Source organism: Capra hircus, chromosome 7, assembly GCF_001704415.2.
Source record: "Capra hircus breed San Clemente chromosome 7, ASM170441v1, whole genome shotgun sequence".
NCBI lineage: Eukaryota > Metazoa > Chordata > Mammalia > Artiodactyla > Bovidae > Capra > Capra hircus.
The window spans coordinates 25,988,301-26,011,449 of NC_030814.1; positions in this window are offsets into that span (position 1 = coordinate 25,988,301).

Here is a 23,149-nt window from a genome sequence, read left to right on the forward strand (position 1 = left end):
TGATGATAGAAAACAAGACAGTGACTGTCTAGAGAGTGGAGGCTGTAGAGATAGAAAAAGAGCATGTAAGAATTTTCTGATTACTGAAATAGTCTGTGACCTGAGTGGGAAATTGAGGCATAAACTTTTAAAAATTGTATATAGGTTTGCTGAAATGAGAAATTAAATTAAGGGAGACCTTATCTCTTTTTCCATCAATAAGATGCATTGCTCTACCCTTTGAGAGAAAAGCCATATCTAATCTTTCTACAAAACCCATGTAGTTTCATATGGGTTTATAATAAACTCTTGCAGAAAAAGTTATTTTTATGAATTTAGACTCTCTTTTGAGAACAAAATTACACTGTTGAGTATAATTATGTTTATATACTGTTTCATACATGAGGCATCATATAAGTACACATACATATACACACACATATATATACGTGTGTGTGTATACATGAAATTATGTTGAACTGGGGAACCATTTCTTATTTGAGTCTTAAATGTGATGATAATGTGAAAATATAACCAGAAATATATCTGGGACATCAATATAATATGTCAGTCAAATACTGAAACTGAATTGAAAATCAGTTCAGTTCAGTAGCTCAGTCATGTCTGACTCTTTGCGACCCCATGAATCGCAGCACGCCAGGCCTCCCTGTCCATCACCAACTCCCAGAGTTCACTCAGACTCACGTCCATTGAGGCGGTGATGCCATCCAGCCATCTCATCCTCTGTTGTCCCCTTCTCCTCCTGCCTTCAATCTTTCCCAGCATCAGAATCTTTTCCAATGAGTCAACTCTTCGCATGAGGTGGCCAAAGTATTGGAGTTTCAGCTTTAGCATCATTCCTTCCAAAGAACACCCAGGGCTGATCTCCTTTAGAATGGACTGGTTGGATCTCCTTGCAGTCCAAGAGCCTATGCAATATTGCTTTTTACAGCATCGGACCTTGCTTCTATGACCAGTCACATCCACAACTGGGTATTGTTTTTGCTTTGGCTCCATCCCTTCATTCTTTCTGGAGTTATTTCTCCACTGATCTCTAGTAGCATATTGGGCACCTACTGACCTGGGGAGTTCCTGTTTCAGTATCCTATCATTTTGCCTGTTCATGGGGTTCTCAGGGCAAGAACACTGAAGTGGTTTGCCATTCCCTTCTCCAGTGGACCACGTTCTGTCATGCCTCTCCACCATAACCCTCCCATCTTGGGTGGCCCCACAGGGCATGGCTGTTTCATTGTGTTAGACAAGGTGGTGGCCCTAGTGTGATTAGATTGACTAGTTTTCTGTGATTATGGTTTCAGTGTGTCTGCCCTCTGATGCCCTCTTGCAACGAATTGAAAATAGATATAACTTATTTCTTTTACTCATTTATGTGAATACATGTGCAAATATACTGAAGAGCTTCATAGAGGTTTCAGTCATTAAATTAAAAAATAATTTGTGTAAATTAAGGTGTAGGAGTGTCCTGGAGTGACTTACCCCTTTTATCTGAATGGAGTTGCCCTTTAGCTTTTTTACTTATCTGTGTTGTTTCTTAAAATCAAGAACTTTGTTGTTTATAATTCAAACTAAGCAATATTCATCTGCCTAATTCAAACAGATATTTCACTTAATTATTTTACATTAATGAACTATTATAGAATGATAGCCCCCCCAAAAAAATTAGCTCTTTTTAATGCTATAAACTGAGATGCTCAAACTCCAGGATTAAACAGCTTCCTCTCAGCTTTCCATTAGCAAGCAATGTATAATGCTTTGTGGAATTACTGTTTTACACAAAAGACATTTCCACTTAGTGAAGAAAGTAAAGACAGCAATACATCATCTTTTGAATTAATTTTTGTTTTAATCTTAAATTGTATCTTTTGAGCAGGACAAAGTTTATCAACAAAAAGAATAAAGTCGAGACAAGATAACCCAATATGCAACAAGTCCCATACTTAATTGTTTAAATCACAAGATTTTTAGTATTAAAGGAATAATCCTTGAATAAGAAAAGGTGGAAAGTATTCTTTTCTAATTGTTTTAACTCAAAATTAAGGATGTTCAATTCTGTCATAAAACTTCCCTCTTTCTAACATAAACTCCAAACACAATCCAAAATTTGACTTGTCAATTGAAGTATATTGATAAGCATTTATAAAGCATCAATGTAAAGAACTGCACAGATCTAACTTGAATGGTCTTTTAAATGACTTGGAAGTATCAGCATGTTCAAATAATATTTAAATGGTTTAAATTATTTTAATTCCCCAGGTATAAATCTCACTTTCTTAAGAAACTGTGCAGTGCCTTTTGGGGAGGTTTTCTCTATGCATTCATTTTTTTAAAGTTCTACTTTGCATTGTTGATCTCCTGTTACTTTCATCAGACTCCCTTTTCATTTATGGCATCTTAAATGTTAGGCTCCATTTCTGTTTTGGTTACTTGTATCCTTCAATCTTCACATAACATTCACATACTAAATGTTTAATAAACTTTAAGCAAGAATGGCAACATAAACAGAACTTACTATATTCCCAGAGTCACAAACACATATATTATTGGGGTAATACAAATGGCTACCTAAAAATGAACAGAATTTAAAGTTAAGGGAGGAATTACCTCATGGTTTATATCCTATGGAGATTAACTAGTTTTTGTTTTATGGAAGTTAGCTACTGAACTTTTGGCATTAGATAGATATGCAGACACATGATGTAGTCTGTGTAAATGAATATTTATAAGGAAAGCCTTGAAGATTTATTCCACTTCTTCACAGATCTGACTAAATTTCACCACTTTATTCATTGCTAGGGCTTGTCTGAATATTACTCAATTACCCAAATGTTTTGTTTTTATATGCCTTAGGTCCTCCCAGCCTTAACTTAAATTAAAACCACACACACACACAAATCCATTTTTAAAGCCGCACAAAGAAAACACTACATCAAAACTGTTACTATACACCTCAAACAGAAAACATGCATGTCTTCATTTGTCTTTCGCCTCATTTATGTCAGCCTACATCTTACTGGCAAAAATTGCTTTCCAGCTCTAGACAATCTAATTTGATTGTGATACTTTCTGGCACTTTTGTATAACGTGTTCCTTTGGTTCAAGTAAAAGATTTGCAAAACCAGTCCAAAAGCTTTATTATCAGGGCAGAGCATCAGTGCATTTCTTGGACATTCATCACAAACAGAATGTGTGAGAGCTGGAGGAGAATGAATCATCCTAGATTACCTATCTAGAACTTGAGAGGCCTACCACAAAACAGCAGCAGCAGAGATTAACTTGCTGGAGTCCCCAGGAAATTTACAGAGGCTGTTCTGTGGAGAAATAGAAACCCCATTTGCAAGATCCTTACCTGTGAAAGGTGTCTTAAATCAGAGGAAGCCTGGACATGAAAATTCTGTGAGGGTGCCCCACAGTTCAAGGTAATCTTGATAATCTTTCCAACAATCTCCTTTTTCACTGGATGTTTTTAATCTTTAAAAACATATGTATATTTACATGCAGAATAGCTTGACTCAGAAATAGAAATTTAAAATTGATGTTACCATGGGAAGTGTTATATCATTCTGGAAAGATACTCAGATAGGGACCCTAAATCTCATGCTTTTGCTCAGGGAGTGAACTGTGGTTGGATACATACATGCATCCTCTTTCTAGCCAGCAATTTTCTGTCATCACTCCCAGTTAGCTGGTCTTTCTAAACATTTTAATCAGTGTGGCCTAGTAAGGTTATACACTGGGATTCTCAACTGGTTAAAATGCCAACCTTTCTCTATGCTGATCATCTTTCCAATTTCTACTCCAGTGATTTCCCTCATAAGCATACTGCCTTGACCTTGAAAGAATCCAAAATAGCTAGCTACTTTTCAAAGATTTGGGGATTCCTGTCTCTCTGTAAGCAGAGTATGCTTGAAAAAAATTGCCTTCCTACTCTATACAGATATGCCTGTGCATCTGACATTCTTGTTTGAGATGTTCATTTGCACTTAGGCACTGAGAACTGTGGATAGAATAATATTTGAAATAATCTTAAAATCCACATTTCATGTATTAAGCTAAGATTGAAAGGTCATTGCTTGCTGGTAGAACATAGTTAGGAAACCAATTATTTTCTTTCTCATCACTTGCACTCTGTATATTGAGACAAGAACAGGGCGTCCCAGTCAAAATGTGTAATTTAATATGAAAATGTGTCTGTACATAAGAAAAAAATATATATCCTTGATCATCAAAAGGCATCCCTGGAGAGTACCATTTATTAATAGAATATTTCAAGGAACTAATTCTTTATTTTTTTACTTATTTGTTTTGGACACTAAATATAAGGGCTTAAAAAGACCTCAAGTCAATCACTGTATTCATCATGATGGAGGAATCTGGTGAATTCTGGTAGTCTGGCTACCAGAACTAATTTAAGAATCCCTTCTATTCCTTTCAGTTGTGTGGGTCCTTTTATTATTCTCCATAGTGGTTCTGGACCTTTTGCTTATTCTGGGTCTTACTTTGTTCACCTTCCTTTGTCAGAATGAAAAACCCAGTACATCTATCTGGATTTGCACACTTCATAGCTTGTTGTCATTTCCCTAAAGTGTGTTCAAACTTCTGTGTCTACTATCTTAAAAGTATATTTTTGGTTAGAAATGTATAGATTATTACAGTATCTTGCTCCACTTGGTTGACTATATTTTTGCCATATTAATTACATTGAAAATATTTAGAACAATAAAACTGGTCATTAGTTTCTCCTAAAGAAAAATGTTGAGTAATTTCATTCTTCTTTCACATGTAAATGCTTTTTCCTTGGTGTGATTTAAAGGACAAGAGTTTCCTAACCATTTCAGAACGAGACTTATTCCAAGTTGGATAGATGCTGCTGAGCTCAGTGTTGGAGTATTGGGCTTGTCAAGCAATTCTAATTAACAAGTTTAAACTTCTGAAATTACCAGCAAAAGCAATTAGAGACAAAGTATTGTAAAATGAGATTTCCAAGGGAATATGACATTGCTTACACCATCTTGAATTGAAGATTGATTGGGTTTCTTTGTTATCATAGCTTTAATATTACTTCTAATTTCTATTGGTGAAAAAAATTCATTTTTATAAAAATAAGAACTTCACAATGAAACAAATGAACATATAACATTGCTGTCTTTGTTTGTTCTATAATGGGAGAGATTAGAAGTTAGTTTATGCCAGAAACCAAAGTCTAGACATGGTTGTACAATAAACATTACCAGCAGCAGTAATCAGGCCATGGATTTACTTGATCCCAAGCACTCACTTGTTTTGTAATCCAGGTTTCTGAATCCTAGCTTCAAGGACATGTTTTATAAATTAAAACATGTGAATCCTGCCGCAACAAAGAATATATCAAATAAACCAGCAAAGGAGGTAAGGATTCTACTTTTTAAATTTAAAAATATAGTCATATCTAGACCTCTATTCAAACCCATTATTTCTGAGAGCTGCAAAAAAAAAAAGAAAAAAATGTGCGAATGTTTCCTTTATTAGTCATGACAATTACCTTTGACTGCTTTGGAGTTTAGAGCCAATAGTTTCTCCTTTGTCTGTTGTGGTGCCAGAAAACAATGTATCTAATGCTCCCATAGCTATTGTCTGTTTTATTCTCCAGAATATGTTTACTCTAGGACTATATAAAAATTACATAACTTGGTTTGTATGTTTAATTTGTAACATATAAATTGAATCCCCATTGTATGAGGAATAGGGCAGATATAGTGGAGATTTATCTCCAGTATATAACCAGGGGCTTCCTGGTGGCTAAGATGGTAAGGAATCTGTCTACAGTGTGGGAGACCCAGGTTTCATCCCTGGGTAGGGAAGATACCCTGGAGAAGGGAGTGGAAACTCACTCCAGTATTCTTCCATGGACAGAGCAGCCTGGCAGTCTCTGGGGTTGTAAAGAGTTGGACACAACTGAGCAACTAACATATATATTAGAAATAAAGATACATATTTAATGTCATAGTCATATTTAACTATGATTTTTTAAGAAAAGCTGCAATACTTTCTCAAATTATTTTCCTATAAATTGAAGTTGTCTAAAAATTTTCACATAAAATAATATATATTATAGAAACTATGGTAACTATGAAAAAAATTAAAAGAAAAAATGTCAAAGTACCCAAGTAGACAAACGTTTCATGCTTTGATGTAGTGGGACAAAAGGCATCACTTTGTTTCGAGTCACAAATATACACCCGTGTTATATCACCATCATTCCAAAGGAATTCCAAACGAGAATCAGTAATGTGGATTAATCTCAGTAATACAGAACAATATAAAGACACACTTCATTTTTGATGACTGATAATACTTCCTATGTTAGGAGTGACACACTTGCTATTATGTTTTTAGCCATGGTTTAAGAGTAAAGAAATTAAAAACTCCCTAGTAAATGATGTACTTTCATCACTTGTCCATATTGCATTCACATTACTTTTATTTCTGCAATTCAGATACAGTTTTCTACATTTATATAGAGTTCAGATGGGTTTGAAACATATCCTACACCTTCTCAAAGAAAAGTATTTATATGCTGTTTTTGCTGGTACACCTAGTACTTTGATATCATTTTGGAAAATATACTTTATAGAGCAGTTTTAGGTTCACAGAAAAATTGACCAAAAGATACACAGATTTCCCGTAAATACCCTGCCTACACACACGTGTTTGTTGTTTAGTCACTAAGTCCTCTCCAACTCTCTCGCATCCCTGTGGACTGCCAGGCTTCTCTCTCCATGGGATTTTTCAGGCAAGAACACTGAAGCTGGTTGCCCTTTCCTTCTCCAGAGGATCTTCCTGACACAGGGATTGAACCCATATCTCTTGCATTGGCAGGTGGTTTCTTTACCACTGAGCCACCTGGGAAGCCCTTCACACATGGCTATCCTCCCCCTTTTCAATATCCACCCCCCAAAACTCCAATAGTTTGGCTACCTGAGGCAAAAGGAAAGGAAAAGTGAAGGCGCTCAGTCGTGTCCGACTCTTTGTGACCCCATGGACTGTAGCATATCAGGCTCCTCCGTGCATGGGATTTTCCAGGCAAGAGTGCTGGAGTGGATTGCCATTTCCTTCTCCAGGGGAATCTTCCCAACCCAGGAATCGAACCCGGGTCTCCCGCATTGCAGGCAGATGCTTTACCGTCTGAGAAGACCCTGATGCTAGGAAAGATTGAGGGCAGAAGGAAAAGGGACAACAGAAGATGAGATGGTTTGATGGCATCACCGACTCAATGGACATGGGTTTGGGTGGACTCCGGGAGTTGGTGATGAACAGGGAGGCCTGGTGTGCCGTGGTCCGTGTGGTTGCAAAGGTCGGACACGACTGAGGGACTGCACTGAAAGGTACGTTTGTTACAGCTGATAAACCTACATTAAACACATCATGATCACACAATGCCCATAGTTAAAGTTCACTCTTGGTGTTGCATATTCTGTGGGCTTGGACAAATAATAGCATGATGTTATCAGAGTAGTTTCACTGCCCCTAAAATTCTCTGTACTACTCTTACTCCTTTATCTCTCCCCACTAACCTCTTCCCCTGGTAGCTCAGCTGGTAAAGAGTTCACCTGTAATGCTGGAAAGCTGGGTTCAGTCCTGGGTTGGGAGGATCCCCTGAAGAAGGGAAAGGCTACCCACTCCAGAATTCTGGCCTAGAGAATTCCGTGGACCGTATAGTCCATGAAGTCACAAAGAGTCGGATAGGACTGAACGACTTTGCTGCTTTTTCTCCAACCTCTAGCAACTGCTGATTGTTCTTTTTATTATTTTCATAGTTTTTCTTTTTCCAGAATATCATATGCTTGGAATCATACAATGTGTGGCCTTTTTTATTGGCTTCTTTCACTTAGTAATATCCATTTAAGTTTCCTTCATGTTTTTTCCTGCTTGATAATTCTTCATTCTTGTTTTGTTTTTAGTGCTGAACTCCACCATTAGGAAGCATCACAGATTAGTTATGTGTCCACCTACTAATGGACATCTTGTTTATTTCCAAGTTTTGCAATACTGAATAAAGTTGTTATACATAACCATGTGCAGGTTTTTATGTGGGCATAAGTTGTCAACTGATTCGGGTAAATACCAAGAGGCACAATTACTGAAACATATGGAATGAGTATGCTTAATATTATAGGAAACTGTCAAACTGTCTTTCAAAGAGGATGTACTGTTTTCCATTCCCACAAGCAGTGAATGATAGTTTATTGTTCCACATCCTCATCAGCATTTGGTGTTATCAGTGTTCCAGATTATGGCCATTCTAATGGGTTTGGAGAGGAAATTCATTGTTTACATTTCATTTCCCTGATAACATGTGTAACATTTTCATATGGTTAATTGCCTTGTGTATATCTTTGAGTGTCACTTAAAGTCTTTGGCCTATTATTTAATCAGGTTGCTTTCTTACTGTTGTTTTTTTAAGGGTTCTATGTATATTTTGGATAGTGGTCCTCTATCATATATCTATTACAAATATTTTCTCCCAGTCTGTGTCTTATCCATTTACTCTCGTGACAGCCTCTTTTCTAGAGCAGAGAATTTTAGTTCTAACAGTGTCTAGCATATCAATATTTTCTTTCATTGATTGTGCCTTTATGTTGTATCTAAAAAGTCATCACCAAACCCAGAGTTAACTAAATTTTCTCCTATGTTATCTTCTAGGAGCTTTATATATTTGCATTTTATATTTAGATCTGTGATCCATGTGTAGTTTATTTTGTTTGGAGTATAAGTTCTACATTTAGATTTATTTTTTCACAGGTGGATGATCAGTTTTGCCGGCACTATTTGTTGAAAAGAGTATCTTTGCTCCATTTTATGGACTTTTCTTCTTGGTCCAATGTCAAATGAGTGTATTTGTGTGAGTTGACTTCTGGGCTATCCATTCTGTTATACTGATTGATCTATTAGTTCCTTGACTGCCTTCACACAGGCTTGATTACTATAGTCTCTATTAAATCATGAAGTCAGGTAGATGCAGTCCTCCAACTTTGTTCTCTTCCTTCAGTACGGTGGTGGCTGTTTTGAGTCTTTGGCTTTTTCATATAGACTTCAGATTCACTTTAATGTCCATGAAGTAACTTGGAATTTAGATAGGGGTTGAATTGAACCTGTAGATGATATTGAGAAAAGCTGACATATTAACTGCACTGAGTCTTCATATCTTTGAACAAGGAATATGTCTCTGTTGCTTCAGTTCTTCATTTACTTGCTTCATCAGAGTTTTTAGTTTTTCTTATGTAGACATTGTACATATTAGATTTATATATACTCATTTGGAGCTGTGCTAATGTAAATAGTAAACATCTTCATGACCCAGGTAAACACAAATATGTGATCACTCACCTAGAGCCAGACATCCTGGAATGTGAATTCAAGTGGACCCTAGTAAACATCTTTAAGAACAAAGCTAGTGGAGGTGATGGAATTCCAGTTGAGCTATTTCAAATCCTAAAAAATGATGCTGTGAAAGTTCTGCACTTAATATGCCAGCAAATTTGGAAAACTGAGCAGTAGCCACAGGAATGGAAAAGGTGAGTTTCATCCCAATCCCAAAGAAAGGTAATGCCAAAGAATGTTCAAACTACCACACAATTGCACTCATCTCATATACTAGTAAAGTAATGTTCAAAATTCTCCAAGCCAGGCTTCAACAATATGTGAACCATGAACTTCTAGATGTTCAAGGTGGTTTTGGAAAAGGCAGAGGAACCAGAGATCAAATTGCCAACATCTGCTGGATAATGGAAAAAGCAAGAGAGTTCCAGGAAAACATCTATTTCTGCTTTATTGACTATGCCAAAGCCTTTGACTGTGTGGATCACAATAAACTGTGGAAAATTTGGAAAGAAATGGGAATACCAGACCACCTGACCTGCCTCTTGAGAAACCTGTATGCGGGTCTGGAAGCAACAGTTAGAACTGGACATGGAAAAACAGACTGGTTCCAAATAGGAAAAGGAGTACGTCAAGGCTGTATATTGTCACCCTGCTTATTTAACTTCTATGCAGAATACATCATGAGAAAAGCTGGGCTGGAAGAAGTACAAGCTGGAATCAAGATTGCCAGGAGAAATATCAATTACCTCAGATAAGCAGATGACACCACTCTATGGCAGAAAGTGAAGAACTAAAGAGCCTCTTGATGAAAGTGAAAGAGGATAGTGAAAAAGTTGGCTTGAAGCTCAACTTTCAGAAAACTAAGATCATGGCATCTGGCCCCATCACTTCATGGCAAATAGATGGGGAAACAGTGGCAGACTTTATTTTGAGGGGCTCCAAAATCACTGCAGATGGTGACTACAGCCATGAAATTAAAAGATGCTTTCTCCTTGGAAGGAAAGTTATGACCAACCTAGACAGCATATTCAAAAGCAGAGACATTACTTTGCCAACAAAGGTCTGTCTAGTCAAGGCTATGGTTTTTCCAGTGGTCATGTATTGATGTGAGAGTTGGACTATAAAAAGGGCTGAGCACTGGAGAATTGATGCTTTTGAACTGTGGTGTTGGATAAGTATTGTATTTTTAATTTCAAATCCCACTTGTTCGTTGCAGGTACATAGAAAAGAGATGACCTTTTACATACTGATCTTGAATCTTGCACCTCACTATAACCACTTCTTCCAGGAGGTTTTGTTTTTTCTTTCAGATATAGTCTAAATATAGTCAGTCATGTCATCTGTGAATAAAGACAGTTTTATTTATTTCTGTCCATACTCTGTGCCTTTATCCTGAACCCTTTTCCTGTGTTATTGCATAGGACTTAAAGTACTGTATGGTATGGTATGGTGAAGTCACTCAGTCGTGTCCGACTCTTTGCGACCCCATGGACTGTAACCTACTAGGCTTCTCCATCCATGGGTTTCTCCAGGCAAGAATACTGGAGTGGATTGCCATTTCCTTCTCCAGGGGATCTTCCCGACCCAGGGATTGAACCAGGGTCTCCCGCATTGGAGGCAGACGCTTTAACCTCTGAGCCACCAGTGAAAATGAATTAGGAGAGGAGACATGCTTTGTTTCTAATCTTATGGGAAAGCTTTTTAGTTTTTCATCAATGAATATGTTTAGCTACTTGTTTTGTAGAAAATTACTATCAAGTTGAAAATTTCTCCTCTCTTTTTGTTTTTCTGAGAATTTTCAGCATGAATAAATGGTGAATTTTGTGCAAAATTTTCTACAGTACTATTGATATAATCATGTGATTTCTTCTTTTGCTTGTTGTTGTGATGAATATCTTTAATTGACTTTTCAATGTTGAACCACAACTTGCATACATAGATAAATCCCTCTTTGTTGTTGCATTTAATTTTTTTCTTGCTGAATTCAATTTGCTTAAATTTTATTGATGGTTTTGTATCTATGTTCATGAGAGAAATTGATCTATAGTTTTCTTGTATTTTATTAGTTTTGTTATTAGGACATTGTGGGCCTCATAGAATGAATGAGAAAGTATTTTCTCTTTCTGTCTTGTTAAAGTAGTTGTAGAGTGTTACTGGGAGGTTTTCCTTAAGTATTTCTTACAATTTACTTGTGAACCTATCAGGTACTTTCTGACTTTGAAGGTTATTAATTATAGATTTAATTTCTTTAATGGATTTGGGCTATTCAGAGTTTATTCTTGCATGGGTTTTTGCAGATTATGTACTTCAAGGGATTTGTCTATTTATGTGTCAAATCTGTGTGCATAGAATTGCTGTATAGTATTGCTTTTCTATTCCCTTTTTCTGGGCTTCCCTGATATCTCAGCTAGTAAAGAATCTGCCTGCAATGCAGGAGACCTCGGTTCCATCCCTGGATTGGGAAGATCCTCTGAAGAAGGGAAAGGCTACCCACTCCAGGATTCTAGCCTAGAGAATTCCATGGACTGTATAGCCCGTAGCTTTGCAAAGAGTTGGACAGGACTGAGTTACTTTCACTTGCAATGTACATAGGTTCTATAGTCTTGTCTGCTTATTTCTGATAGTAATTTTTCTGACTTCTGTTTACTTTTTAGCATGGGTAAAGGAATATCACCTTTGTTGATCATTTCAAAGTATTGATTTTAGCTTTTGTTGATTTTTTTTCTTTTAAATTTCAGTGATTTCTGCTTTTTTTTTCATCTTCCTTAATCTGTTCTTTTTCTAGTTTTCTAAGGTAGAATTTTTTTAGGCCTTTCTTCTTTCCTAAGATAAGCATTTAATATCATAAATTCCCCAGTAAGCACTGCTTTTTACTGCATCCCACAAATTGATTAACTTTTCTTTTTTTTAGTTCAGAATATTTTGAAATTTCTTATTTTGATTCATGTGCTAAATAGAAATTATTTATTTCATCTCAAATACTTGGATTTTTCTAGCTATTTTTTTTTGTTACTGTTTTCTAGTTTACGATTAACTCTTAAACAAAGTAGAAGTTAGAGATCTCAACTCTCTTCAAAGTTAAGTGCATGTAAAACTTTATAGATCACTTTCTGCATTCTCAGATTCAACCAGTGGCAGATAGTACAGTGCTGAAGGTGATATGAGGGTCTATGCAATTCAAACCCATGTTGTTCAAGGGTCAATTACAATTTCCTTGTTTCATGTTTGGGAACGCATGTAAGAATTAAAGATTTTAAAATTAAAAAAAAATTAAAAAAAAGGTTATGAGTTGAGAGCAGGCATTGTATGATTCATACTCTTAAAATTTAAAAAAAAAAAAATTATGGCCTCGAAAGTAGTCTGTCTTGGTGAATGTTCCAAATGAGTTTGAGAAGAATGTGTATTCTGCTGTTATTGGATCAGGTATTCTATACATGTCTGTTATATGCAGGTGATTGATGTTGAATTCAACTGTGCTCTCACTGACTTTATGTTGACTAGACAGGTTAGTTTCTGACAGACAGATATTGAAGTCTCTAACTGTACTAGTAGACTCATCTATTTCTTCTTGCAGTTCTTTTTTTGCCCCAATTTGTTTTATAGTTATATGCATACATGTAAGAATGATTCTTTTTTAGAGAGTTGATCCTATTGCATTAATGTATTGCCTTTATCTATCCCTGATAACTTTACGTACTCTGAAGTTTGCTGCAGCTGAAATTAATTAGGTATTCTCTTCCTGCGTTCATTTGATTAGTTAGCATGGAATATCTTCCTCTATCCCTTTGTTTGTTTTCATTCTTTTGGCCATCCCACTCAGCATGTGGGATCTTATTTCCCAACCAGGGATTGAACCCATGCCCCATACATTGAAAACACAGAGTCTTAACTGCTGAATCACCAGGGAATTCCCTATCCCTTTACTTTACATCAATATGTCTTTATATTTAAAGTGAGTTTCTTGTAGACAACATATAGCTGGAATTTTTGGTTTGTGATCCACCCTTAAAAATCTGTCTTTTAACTGATGCATTTAGACCATTATATTCAGTAATTATTAACACAGTTGGATTACAATCTGCTGTGTTCGTTACTGTTTTGTTTTCCATTGTTTTCTGTCCATTCTGTATCTTGTGTAAGTTTTTGGTGTTTTTTGATTGAACATTTGATAATTCCATTTTTCTCCTGTCTTAGAATAGCAATTATACTTTTTTAGTTGTTGACCTAGAGTTTGCTCTATACATACAACTACTTCAAATTAACTTTTAAATGACACTACACTGCTTCATGGGCAGAACAAGTACCTGATACAAACAAAACAGCTCCAATTCTCCCTCTATCTCCTGTGCCACTGCTGCAGGTCATTTCACTTACGGATAAGGATACAGGAGTGACTAAATCATGAAGTGTTTTACAGTCAAATATATTATGGCTATTATTGTTTCAAATGAACCTTTCACTCTTAAACCAATTAAGAAAAATAAATTTTTTTGCCTTCATTTATTGCTTCTTCATTGTTCTTCCTTGCTTTACATCGTTCTCACTTTCCAATGTATAGTTTACCTTTTTCTACAGAACTTCTTTTAACAATTCTTGTAAGACAACTCTACTAGCAAAACATTTTCTTCTAAAATAGTCTTTGTTTTAACTTCACTTTCAAAGAATGGGTACATAATTCTAGGTTAGCAGGTTTTTCCTCTAAATCATAATATTTCATCCTACTCTCCTAGCTTGTGTGGTTTCTAAGGAGAAGTTGAATGCAATTTTTTTATCTTTGTTCCTCTACATGAAGTAGGTTTTTTTTTTTTTTTCTGCCTCCAAGAATTTTTCATCTTTGATTCTGTGTTGTAAAATAATATGCCTAAATGTCTTTCTCTGGCATTTATGTGTGATGTTCTCTGAGTTTCCTGGCTCTGAATTTTCATGTCTTAGATTAATTTGAGGAAATTATCAGTCATTATTGTTTGGAATATGTGTTTTGTTTCTTTCTCTTTCTTATCCTTCTTATATTACCATTATGCATTAGGTTTCAATCTTTTGGTCAGCCTACGCCTGTGGACTGTGAGCTTTACAAGCATTCTCAATTCACCCCCTCCTCTGTCCCGTTAGATGGGACAAGAGAGCTAGAGTGGGCTGGAGTTGAGCATTTCCCATCCCTTAAGATAATTAGGCTCTGATAAAATCCCAGCAGGTTAGGCTTTAGTTAAATAGTTTCTCCTGAGGGAAAGCCTTGATAAGAACAGAGAACTCTGATGTTTTTCAAAATGTTTATTTACTTTTCCTCTCCTCTGCTGGAAGCATGAGTGAATTTTTCTCTGATACTCATTGTGAGAACTTGGGTCAAGTTTATAGATGCAAAACTCAAAAAACTGTTGTCCTCCCAATGACTGGATCCTCCAGGAATTTTTATTTTTTTCACTCTCAGTGCTGCCCACACACTGAGCAACTAACAGTCAGTTGCAGTCGAAGTTTTCCTGCCTGGCACTGACTCCCAGAGAGATTTCTGCTCCTATGTTTCTGCTTTGGTAAGTTGTGATCTCTGCGTCTGCCTGTCTGTCTCTCCAATTTAGGGGGTTGGGGAGGTACAGTGAGTATTCTATGACCTCACTTTTCCTAGAGATCTAAACAGAGTTATTGATTTTTCAGTTTGTTCAACGTTTTACTTGTTAAAACAGAGTAACAACTTCCAAGCTTCTTACATGCCAGACAGGGAACGAGAAGTCCTCTGATGTCTTTTTATATCTGTTTTACTTTGAGGACAATTGCAATGATAAACTATAGTTTAAAAGAAATTACTTGAAATCCTTCCTCTATGTGTTTATAGGTGATAGTAGAAAGCCTGATAAGTGAAAAAGCATTTATCATTACTCTGAATTTGAATATTGTTTTTACAAAATGATGACTATGGAGCTGTATAAGATCAAACAGAAAGCGTCATCATTGACAGGCTTTATTTTCAACCCAAATATAGGTATATAAAACCTTGGTTGTATGAAACATTTTGCTTGTCATTCAGTTCAGGTCAGTCACTCAGTCATGTCTGACTCTTTGCGACCCCATGAATCGCAGCACGCCAGGCCTCCCTGTCCATCACCAACTCCCGGACTTCACTCAAACTAACGTCCATCGAGTCAGTGATGCCATCTAGCCATCTCATCCTCTGTCGTCCCCTTCTCCTCCTGCCCCCAATCCCTCCCAGCATCAGAGTCTTTTCCAATGAGTCAACTCTTCACATGAGGTGGCCAAAGTACTGGAGTTTCAGCTTTAGCATCATTCTTTCCAAAGAACACCCAGGACTGATCTCCTTTAGGATGGACTGGTTGGATCTCCTTGCAGTCCAAGGGACTCTCAAGAGTCCTCTCCAACACCACAGTTCAAAAGCATCAATTCTTCAGCACTCAGCCTTCTTCATAGTCCAACTCTCACATCCATACATGACTACTGGAAAAACCATAGCCTTGACTAGATGGACCTTAGTCATCAAAGTAATATCTCTGCTTTTGAATATGCTATCTAGGTTGGTCATAACTTTTCTTCCAAGGAGTAAGTGTCTTTTAATTTCATGGCTGCAGTCACCATCTGCAGTGATTTGGGAGCCCAAAAAATAAAGTCTGCCACTGTTTCCACTGTTTCCCCATCTATTTGCCATGAAGTGATGGGACCAGATGCCATGATCTTCGTTTTCTGAATGTTGAGTTGTAAGCCAACTCTTTCACTCTTCTCTTTCACTTTCATCAAGAGACTTTTCATTAACTGACTTTCAAATAATGCATAATACTTAGATGCAGAGTTAAATATCTATGAACAATTAAATTCTTCTAACCAGTAATTTGGGTCTGGAGAAATGTTTATTATAAAGGAATCTGGTTTGATAGGACTTTTGATAATAAAAGGAAATGATGAGATAATATCAATTTATTATTTATATACTTGAAAAAGTAGAAATATCTTTCTGCAGCTTACCTCTACTAACTTTTTTTGTTAAAAACTAAATTATGCATATATATTTACAGCTTCCTTTCTGATGTTTCCATACTATATTTCTCATTTTTATTTTTTGAATTAGTTTTTAAGATTACCTAGTTTTTAATAACACTAAGTTTTGGAATACATGGCTCTAATCAGTTTCATAATTGGCATACTGATGTATTCCAGAATTTTTAATTCTTATGTTTCTTAAAAGTTCTGTATTTTTATATCTTTCTATTCTTAGTTTTCAGTGCATAAATGCATTTCTTACATCTTCCTTTCTTCTACTATGATGCCAATGTAGCATGCAGCATGAAAGAAAGAAAGAAGCCTTGTTACATTACTCTATTCATGCGCTTTGTGAAATAAAATAGGTAGGATCCACCCAATTCATCTATTTATGAATAACATGTCTAGATAGGTGTTTATGTATCTGTGGTTTTTAAACAATTTTTCCCAATTAGCAGAATGAGTAAAAACATGGTAAAATTAGTTTCCTACACATTCTTCACATGACATACCATGATTTTCAGTATCAGTACCTAGTTTTTCTCAAGTGAACAACTGATGAACTAAAGTGAGGAAATTCAAGAGGGGGTAGTCCAGGTGGTTTTCTTCCAGAGACTAGGGATCAATAAGCCTGTCCTCTTTGGAAGTCATATATCCTGGATATCTGCCTCTTGCCTTACAATACTGACCACCTGTCTCTTGCACTTTATTTATACAATTTCTTAAAGTTCTGCTGTTGAAAATATAGTCATTAATTTCTCTGAAAGTACTGCTTTATTTAAAAGTAATGTTGCTAATATTGGCTGCTTTATTTACCTGCTATTCCTAGAATGGTTGAAGAGTGTGTTAGTCATTTAGTCGTGTCCGACTCTTTGTGACCCCTGCGAGTGTAGCCCATCAGGTTCCTCTGTCCATGGAATTCTCCAGAATATTGGAATAGGTAGCCAGTCCCTTCTCCAGGGGATCAAACCCTGGTTTCCTGCATTGCAGGCAGATTCTTTACTGTCTGAACCACTGGGGAAGCCCCAGAATGGTTGAAGAGTTCTGGTTCTCTTTTTATGTTTAAATCTAAGCTCTCCAGGCTTCTGCTTTCCTTTTGCTTTCACTCTCACACATTTTGGTTTTTGGTGATATGAGGGTCAATGTAAATGCATTTTGAATCACCTAAAGGATTAGTTATTGCTGTTAACAGGAAGGTACTTTCTTTAAAAAAAAAAAAAGCTTAACTCATAACTTTACTTCAACATCTGCCAAATTCATTCACTTCAGTTCTATCACTTTTTCTTTAATTTTTTTGTTTTTGTTTTAAATCTGAATGAGTCTGGAGAAGATTCTGCAGTGGTTTTGGAGCTGCTAAGCTGCTTCAGTTGTGTCCGACTCTCTGCGACCCCATTGACGGCAGTCCACCAGGCTCCACTGTCCCTGGGATTCTCCAGGCAAGAACACTGAAGTGGGTTGCCATTTCCTTTTCCAATGCATGAGAGTGAAAAGTGAAAGTCACTCAGTCGTGTCTGACTTCCAGCGACCCCATGGACCGCAGCCCACCAGGCTCCTCCATCCATGGGATTTTCCAGGCAAGAGTACTGGAGTGGGGTGCCATCGCCCTCTCCGGGTTCTGGAGCAGTGGTTGTCAAACTTGAGAATTTGCTTTTCTAACAAACTCTCACATAATGATCATGATGCACTATTGGGGACCCCATTTGGGAACCCACACTTTTCTGGAAGAAGAGGCACAGCACATCTTTGTTTTTTCTTATTTTTTTGAAGAGAAAAATCTCTGCCGATATGTATGTCAGTAATGTCAGTAGTGTTTCTTTACATTTACTTGTTAAACTTGCTAACCATAAACTATAAAACATTCATAGACTTATAGTGCTTTTAAAAAATCTTGAATTTCATGTTTTCTTATTTGTTTTGCCTTAGAAAACTAGAGCATTTAAGTAGCCAATTATAAATCTGAAATTAAATCAAGGTTTCTTGACTCTGCAGTTCATTGGCCTTTCCTCCCATAATTCTTTTTTATGTTTTTTGTTAATACTGTGTAACATCAATAATAGATTAAATGCTAATTTTAATTACCATAATACTTTTATTTTCCCTGAGTCATAAAATACAGTTTCTAGTCTACTTTTACACAGAGTCACTGTGAGGTTTATTGTGATTCTTATCTCATGCTTTCTGTGAGTGATAAAATTAGGAAGGTTTACTAAAATATGTTTATATAAGCGTTACACTGGAGATTAAAGGTCACAGTGTTAAAAAAAAAAAAAAAAAAAAACACGTTACTGCCCAGGTAAACTATAATACTAATTGGCTGTGAGAAATTAAATCCCTTTCCTGAGAAGTTTTACTTTTAGACCCTGCTTGGTCTACTATATCAGAGGTATTTAAATGCCTCAGAGAAACCCAGAAAACATTTCACTGCATCTCGTGTCCTGTGTCTTAAATTGCAAGTCAAACATTCAAATGAGGTGAAGATGAGCCAGCTGTGCCTCTGCAAAATGGAAAGTGGACACTGCTTTAGGGTCAAGACAGACTCAATTGTCATAGCAAGGAGAGATCAGAAAGCCTTCCTCAGTGATCAATGCAGAAGGAAATAATGGAATGGGAAAAACTAGAGATCACTTCAAGAATATTAGCGATACCAAGGGAACATTTCATGCAAAGATGGGCACAATAAAGGACAGACATGGCATAGACCTAACAGAAGCAGAAGATATAAAGAAGAGGTGGCAAGAATACACAGAAGAACTATACACAAAAGATCTTCATGACCCAGATAACAACGATGAATAATCACTCACCTAGAGCCAGAACTCCTGGAATGCAAAGTCAAGTGGGCCTTAGGAAGCATCACTACAAAGAAAGCTAGTAGAGGTGATGGAATTCCAGTTGAGCTATTTCAAATTTTAAAAGATGCTGTGAAAGTGTTGCACTGAATATGCCAGCAAATTTGGAGAACTGAGCAGTGGCCACAGGACTGGAAAAGGTCAGTTTTCATTACAATGCCAAAGAAGGGCATTGCCAAAGAATGTCCAAACTACGGCACAATTACACTCATCTCACACACTAGCAAAGTAATGCTCAAAATTCACCAAGCCAGGCTTTGATAGTAAGTGAACTGTGAACTTCCAGATGTTCAAGCTGGTTTTAGAAAAGGCAGAGGAACCAGGGATCAAATTGCCAACATCCACTGGATCATTGAAAAAGCAACAGTTCCAAAAAAACACCTACTTCTGCGTTGTTGACTATGCCAAAGCCTTTGACTGTGTGGATCACAACAGACTGGAAAATTTTTAAAGAGATAGGAATACCAGACCACCTGACCTGTGTCCTGAGAAATCTGTATACAGGTCAGGAAGCAACAATTAGAACTGGACATGGAACAACAGACTGGTTCCAAATAGGAAAAGGAGTACATCAAGGCTGTATATTGTCACCCTGCTTATTTAACTTATATGCAGAGTACATCATGAAAAATGCTAGGCTGGATGAAGCACAAGCTGGAATGAAGATTGCTGGGAGAAATATCAATAATCACTGATATGCAGATGACACCACCCTTATAAAGCAAAGAACTAAAGAAAGAGCCTTTTGATGAAAGTGAAAGAAAATGAAAAAGTTGACTTAAAACTCAACATTCAGAAAACTGAGATCAGTGCATCCAGCCCCATCGCTTCATGGCAAATAACTAGGGAAACAATGGCAAAAATGAGAGACTTTATGTTTTGGAGCTCCAAAATCACTGCAGATAGTGACTGCAGCCATGAAATTAAAACACACTTGCTCCTTGCAAGAAAAGCTATGTCCAACCTAGACAGCAAATTAAAAAGCAGAGACTTTACTTTGCCAGCAAAGGTCTGTCTAGTCAAGGCTATGGTTTTTCCAGTGGTCATGTATGGATGTGAGAGTTGGACTGTAAACAAAGCTGAGTGCCGAAGAATTGCTGCTTTTGAACTGTGGTGTTGGAGAAGACTCTTGAGAGTCCCTTGGACCACATGGAGATCCAACCAGTCCATCCTAAAGGAAATCAGTCCTGAATATTCATTGGGAGGACTGATGTTGAAGCTGAAACGCCAATACTTTGGCCACCTGGTGTGAAGAAATGACTCATTGGAAGAGACCCTGATGCTGAGAAACATTGAAGGTGGGAGGAGATGGGGATGACAGAGGATGAGATGGTTGGATGGCATCACTGACTCAACGACATGGGTTTGTGTGGACTCCGGGAGTTGGTATGGACAGGGAACCTGTTGTGCTGTAGTCCATGGGGTCGCAAAGAACCGGACATGACTGAACAACTGAACTAAACTTGTCATAATACTTCTTTCACAGAGTATGATTTCAGTAACCTCTTCCACAAGGAAGTGTCATTTTCTATTAGTATATTAGTATTGAGTGTCCATTTTTCTTGGCTTTCTTTCATTATTTTAAAGGTATTCAATATGACAAATGAATGTACATTCTCAATAGTAGCACATGATGGCTAAGGAATGTTTGATATTATTAATTTATATTATTCTTAAATTTGTATTTATGTAAGTCTGGGTGTAACATGTTTAAAGAATGATGCCAGTCTCTACATTGCTCACTAGATGAATATTAAACAATGGAACTGAAAGCTAATTTGTATCTAATACAATCAAATTTAGTTAAAAAGTAAATTTAAAACAATTATTTTAAATAATTACAAATACTAGCTACAAATTTTTAACAATGGCATTGGCTTTCTTGGGACTCTGTCTGCAATTGCAGAAGTATACTCTATATGTGTGAATGTGCTATGTATTACATTTAGTTTAAATTGCTTATGGGAGTCATGACCTCAATTGTGGCTATAGTGATGACATGTTTTGGAACAATTTATAGATTTAGTATAACATATTCTGAATTAAAGATGAAATATCTTGACAAAAGAAAGCATATATCAAATTTGATCTTACATGTACTCATAGATACAAAATATATCAATGAAATAATATTAAGGTAATTTGATTACTTTTATCAAGATGCATGATAAAATTTATAGAAATGATCAGTGATTGTTAACAGCAAATTGTAGTTTCTGTAAACTGTAAATTATGCTCATTTTTTCATACTTAATATTTGTTTTCTTTAATAATGAATTTATGATGTAGAAGCTTGTTGTGATACTTACACTTTATAATGTCCAGTAATCTTGTAGAACTGAGCTGATAACATTCATTGTAAAATGAATTTTCTTTCCTAATCTAGGTATAATTATGTTAATTTTAGGTACTTCAAGTTGCTGTTTTTCAGAGTGTTTTACATACTGAAATATTAAAAATCTGAGATCTATATAATCAAAAATTTTCTAATTGTCATTATTCTCAACCAAGTACAAGTTACATGGAAATCTTAATTAAAGCAGGAATTACATATTTTCTGAAATTAAAGAAAATACCCCAGTTTAGTGGACCTATGAAACAAAAATATGAATTGTTTTTATTGCTCATCAGACAGCACCAGAATACCTACACATGTGTAAAAATCATTAAATTCACTTATTTAGAATATTTTACCAAGGTTAATTCATCTTAAAACTGTAGATGTTAAAAGATTATTTTGACAGTTATATATTGTCCAGAAAGAAGGATAAAACATGCTTTACTTAAAATCTGTGGCTTCATTCATAACTCTTAAAGCTTTAGGTATATAAGGTTCTATATTTACGTTTTTGTCCAAAGCTCTGCAAATGCTAAAGGGAAACTTGCCTTATATCTTAGTTTCCTCAGTAAAAGTGATGTGTTTGATATTCTCTGTCTGCATCATACATGTTTTTTGTGTTCACAAAAAGAAGAATGTTATCCTTGGCCTTTCCTGAAGGAGCCAGCTGACTCAGGGCCTCAGACTTCTCATAGATTTAGTGGCATTTTAATTAGTGCCAACCATGTAATGATGATTAAGTTCTTTTTTTTTTTCAATTGGAGGATAGTTACTTTACAGTGTTGTGCCGGTCTCTGTTGTACAGCAATGTCAATCAGTCATATATATATATGTACACACATATATGCCCTCCCTCTTGGACCCCATCCCCCGTCCCATTCTTCTAGATGATTACAGAGCACAAGGCTGGGCTCCCTGTAACAGAGAGCAGCTTCCAGCCAGTTAACTGTTTTAGACATGGTAGTATATATATCTCAATGCTGCTTTCTCAATTTGTCCTACCTCCTCTCCTCCCATGGTTAAGCTCTCTCAATCTTGCAAATTTCTGGTTCTGTGAAACCCAACCATGCAGTTAATTGAAAAAATAAGATTTCCACTAACATTTATTTTTTCATGGAGATATCATGAGAAACACTCAGGTTTTTTTGACTTGATATTTTTATCAACTGTAGAATAATCTCATATTTCTTTAAGTTGTTTAAGTAGTCTCAAATCATTAGCTTTTGGGTTCTTTCAGGGACAGTGAACCACTGCAGCTTCAGATCTCTGTCCCGTCCGATGCCTGCTAATAGTGACTACATGTAGAACATAGTATGAGTTCACTTTAGATATTTTACGTCAAAGGATAATGACAAGTAAGGACTTTGTACCTTAGGAATAAGTAAAAGAAAGATTTCAATGGGGTGTTTTCTATCAGAGACTGAGTCTCATTCTCCAGCTTCTGATTCTGGAAACAAGCAAATAATCAATGAGATTTCTTCTTTATTCGAAATGACTGTATCCTCCTGGGATATATTTGCATAGTCTTCCTATCAAGCAAATTGCAGAACTAAGCCATTTTCTTTGAGCCTGTCAATAGAGAAATAACTAACTTATTGTGGAACAGCTTCAGGACTCTTGACACAAATGG